We start from the raw sequence: 5,482 nt of genomic DNA, 5'->3' as shown, positions 1-5,482 counted from the left end.
ACTTAGCAAATGAATTCAAATTGGAGGGAAAACGTCCTTTTATGGAAAAACCCATAGTTTTTTTGTCGCCCATTGCAACCAAACTATAGCTCAGTTTGATGAACCACCAACACCATTGGAAATCTAATATCAAGTATAATAATGGGTCTTTCTTATTTTTTGATGATTTGACACTTCACCCGAAAGCCAATTTTCCAAGAAGGGTCACTTCGATGCCTCTTAAAAACAAATTTATTCATATGCGATGCTTTTACTTAGGGGATCACCTTCCCTTAGTGCTTGTTATCTCACGTGTCTATTTTCTTCATTGGAAACCATCATTTTTTCATGTTTTCATGGTCCCCACCAAGCCTATTCTATGTGGAAACATCATCAAGTCACCCTTGTTCAAAGCATCTGCGATGAGTCACCTTTGCATGCATGGAGTCTGTTTCACTTCCCATTATATCGTGCCATAGTATTCCATCCATATTTTCATACCATTCATCCCGTGTTATCCATGTTGGCCTTCAGTTATACTGTCCACCATCCCCTTCGGAGTCATGTAAATTTCTACTAGGTTAACTATGCACTTCATGCTTTGACAAGGGAAGTTGTATGTTTGTCCCTCAGTCCCATTTTCCCCATTTTCCTTGGTGTTAGTCCATCATTCACACATTACTATTTTCCATCATGCCTTAGTTGAGGATCCTTATTGCCTCACCTATGGTGGACCCTATTCTGTCGACATTAGCACATTTATTCCAAAAGAAATGCCTAGAGGGCGGTGTATCTTAGTTCCAGCTTCCACTCTTGTTCAGTGCCTCGAATCAAGCAAAGGGAATCATATTTTCCCTTTTAATTGATTGTTTCATGCTAATGATTCATACACTTGATGGTCCAATGATGTAAAATATTGTACCAATGATTCCCGGGTGCGAGTGAGATGTTTCAGACCTCATGAGTGGGTGGCCCTTCAGGTAGCCCCCCACATGCCTGGATGACTTCATATTATGCTACAGCCTCAAATGCAATTCCATAGATTGATGGGTTCGGTTCCTACCACTTGCAGCACTCATAGCATGCATATCTCCTTCAGATGAACCATTCAATTTTGCAGAGCCCTTTTCCTGTTCAGCAAGGCTTCTTTGGTTGTTATACCCTCCCTCTCACCCATTTTTTGAGGGAAGGGCCATTATATCTCACGTACTCAGATATTATTATATTCAGTCCTGGCTCATGTTTTTCCAGGTGCATTATGTATATGAGACTCATTGCATTATTTTCTGGCTTAGTTATGCCAACATATCATGTACCATTTGGCATGTAATTTATTGCTCATTGTGATTTTTCTGGGCGCATCATTATTTTTTGTATTTAAATTATCTCGGCGGTTATAGGTATGCCTCCCCCGCCTCACTAAGATCAGGTACCAAAACATTAAAGGAGACTTACTTCAGTTATTTGGTCTCCCCCTTTGTCACTATCCTCTTTCGATTTAGCTCCATTGGTCTCTCTCTCTCTCTCTCTGACTCCCCTTTGGCGTCTGGTGATTGTGTCCTTACAACGTACTTCAGTCATACATTTTTCTCCTAACACTCGTACGTTGGGGGGCAATCTATTATCACCAAAAAAATGGTCATCTGACCATAATTTACTAGATGGATCGAAGTACACCATGTAGGGCCAATTTTACAATAGTAAACTTGCTTTCACTGTAAGAAATTACTTAATAAACCACATTTGTTAAGTATTCTCATTAAACCCATGAATAATAATTAAATAAATTACTATTTATTTAATTATCTTCTAGACATAATTAATTAAACAATTGTTTAACTAATATTCCTTGTCATATTTGACACAGTTATGAGAAATAAATAGATAAATAATTAATTATCTTATTTTTCTCTAGGAATAATTAATTAATCACTAATTAGTTATTATTCCTTGTCAAGTTTGACTAAATCCCCTAGGAATACTTAAATAAATCATTATTTGTTTATTATTCCTTAACCATATTTCTTGAGATGATAAATAAATCATTTATTTATTTATTATTTCTAAATAAAAGTATTTAACCAATTTAAATACTTTTTCCCTCCAACCAAATATAATAAAATATTCCAAATGGTTATTTCTAGAATTTGGTTAATAGTATTTTATTATTTCTCATTATTCAAGGATAACCAAATGTTTTGCTATAAATTGGAGGGATTTACATTCATTCTTCACTTTCGATCATTTTCATTGTTGCACTCACTATTGTAGCTCTGATTATTATCATTGTCGCACACCATTTTCTTTTCCATTTGAGTTCTCATTGAGCTCAAAAATTTTGTTTGTTGGGTTTTACACATTATTGAAGAGAGAAAATCTACAAAAGTTGAAGACATTGAGGATAGCCAAGAACCCATCCCATAGAGGGGGACTGGTAACATTAGTTGTTCCCTTCACATGTGGCATCTAATAAGATATATTCTTTATATATCTAGTTTCCATTGGATTATTGGAGTTACTTGCACTTATTTTCTTATTCCATTTTTTTTTAACCATTTTTGTTGCATAGTTCAGGGCTTTGGCAGTTTTTGTTTCTATCATTTGTTATAGATCCACATTGTTTAACAACCATTTTTACTATTAGGGCTATTTTTCATCAACATTCTAAAGTGGTTTCTTTTTTTACACCTTCGAGAAGAACACTACATAACAATAGGAAAGAAGAGATTATTTTAGATTGAACCAATAGAGCATTATGCCAGTCTACATCAACAAGATCATTGTGCGAGAAAAAACTCTATACCAGAATAAACCAAAAGTTGTGCCAATACAAACCACTATATGCATTGAACTATAGAAATCACCAAATCAATACCTTTGCACACCAGATAAACTCATATCTATCTTCATCACTCTTTAATGCATTAAGGTTCAATTCTTTAGTCCACACTTAATCAAGAATCATATTTACACCTAGAACTAAGTCTGATCTACATTAGAAACAAATCAAAATGAAAGAAAAAATCCTCAGAACAAGCTAGACCGTCATCTAATTTTGTTATGAGTCTTCTAGAAAATCAATTTCAAACTTGGTTTGTGACCATCATCACAATGCACACTTGAACCCTCACTATCTCTACTATTGTGTGACTAGATTTGTGATTACACCCTTGTAGGACAAAATCATGACAAATATCGATCCCAGATAAGATGGGTATGTGTTCTAGGAAAAAGGAATAATTATGAACTCTGATTACACCATGACATTCTCAATCACTGTAATCACCCTTAACATGCATCTGTTCTAAAGATTAATCAACATCATGACCCCTATACCAAAACACACAAAAAGTTACATATCAGTCCAAAAATGAATAACTCTTATTCACTCAATTGGATGCTAATTTGGTGTGTGATGTGGTTATTTATATGCATCCTTTGACAACCAGATCTAGATGACCTATCAAATTACCATGGGAAAAAAACAAGGTAAATTTTGATGGCAATATGAGTTGACACACACCATGTGTGAGGAGAAACCAAGTGGAGGAACCATGATTTGAGGCCCCACATTTTTTTCATGCCTATAAATTCCGACATTGGTTTTCCATGAGAAATATAGGTTGCGAACACGGGTTGTCCATGTGCAATCTAGATTGTTGATGTTGGTTGATTGTCTTTAATCTATGTTTGTTCTTGAATAAGGTTAGGTTGTTGAGCCTCAAAATTACTCTTTCCTTAGCAACTCTTCTCATTCCTTTTCTTTGTTTTTCCATAAGAAAGATGCATTCTCATCACCAATAACCGATATATACTATCTTGAGGAGGACATTTAGTGATTTACATGTTATGCTTTTTATGCTTTTTTGTTTGAATAAATTTTTGTATATTAGCTACAGAACGTAACCTATTCTGCAGCTAATCGGTTGTTTCACAGCTACCTTCATGCTCTAACAGGTTCCATGTGTTAGAAGGAGAAACTAGCCACATGGATAGCTTTGAAATAATCATGACATGGACATTGTCCTATTCATTTAGCCTAGGTTGACAAAGAAGATGGCATAAGACTACGGTCAATGGATAAGTCAAACATAAAGAGACCGAAAGTAACAAGACTATGTTTCATGGTTAATTAATGCATTTCACAGTGATGGGAAGCGTTATCCAGAGCAACTACCTGTACCTACGGACTCCAACAACCACCTATACAAATGAATCCAACAACCACCATGTCTTGGATTTATTTCTCCAATAGTCGAGGAAGAAATTCCACATATCTGTCTTCTACGTGTTTGGTTGTAGCATGATTTTCTCCACAAATAGTTATATGATTTTTCTTATAAATACATGTGTAAGGGATCGAAGAAGTTAGTAATGTTAATAGTTTTATTGTGAAATTGAAGTTCTAGACTCTGTAATTTTTGGGCATTTTGTGTCCCTGTTTTAATATGAGAAGACTGCATGTTTTTATGAACATCTGAAGGAATTTTCTTGGATTTGATTGAGAAAGCGTAACCTAATCAATTGCAGAGCCCCCCTGCACTGAAGAAGTTTTCATTTCATTTTATTTTTCTTCTTCTTGTTAACTGTAAATTCATCATTTTCTTTATAAAACAATGTTTATAATCATTTTCTGACTAACAGTGTTTATAACACAATTTCTATCATTTTCTTACTAACAGTGTTTATAATTTAGAGCAGTTTCCATTAGCTTGATTTCTTTTTAGTCTTTATCAGTAGTTTAGAAGATAAAACTCAATAGTGTAATCTTGTTTCCTCAATTAGAAACTAAGCTTGTTTTAGGATGAGAGTAGGATTGAAGAATGATAAGGATACACTGTTGGGTAGTTTACTTCATTCACTGTTTTGCTAGTTTAAATTCTCAATTAAACTAATCAATGTCATTTACTATCTTTGGCATTTCATTTTTAGTTTACTAACTCATGGTGTTAATGAATGTTTATGGAAAACCCTTCAAGTTGATAATTCATCCTTAACTAAGTGGTTGAACATTTCATCTATGCAATGAGTTATTTTTGCATCTTTGTATTTTCTTTCTCTTAGATTAATGAAGTACAGAATTACTTAAATGTCATCCCAAGGAGAATTTCTCCCAAAATTGAGAGACAGAGTAACCAAGTATTTCATTTAGTTTTATTTCTGTAATTAGTTAGACATCAATTGCAAATTTCACTTTCAGTTTTAATTCATGATTTGGAAATAATGGTAAAATAAGAATAGAAAATTTGTTTTCATTTCTTTCTTAGCTATGTTTTCATTTTTAGATTTTGAGCAGTCTTTAAGAAAGCTAGATTTAGTTTTGATATTTTACATTGTAAATCATTAGGAATTAAAATACCAAAAACCCCCAAAACAACATAAAACATAAAAACAACGAAGTAAGAAGGGTTAGCTAGCACGAACGGTGCACTACACTTCATCAGTTTATGATACCTAGATTGATAATTTGTGTAGAGAAATTTAGGACACTAAACTGACCAAA

This window comes from Pinus tabuliformis, chromosome J (genome assembly GCF_031772625.1).
Source record: "Pinus tabuliformis cultivar Carrire ecotype Pingquan chromosome J, CPIR1, whole genome shotgun sequence".
Lineage (NCBI taxonomy): Eukaryota > Viridiplantae > Streptophyta > Pinopsida > Pinales > Pinaceae > Pinus > Pinus tabuliformis.
This window is presented reverse-complemented; position numbering follows the sequence as displayed.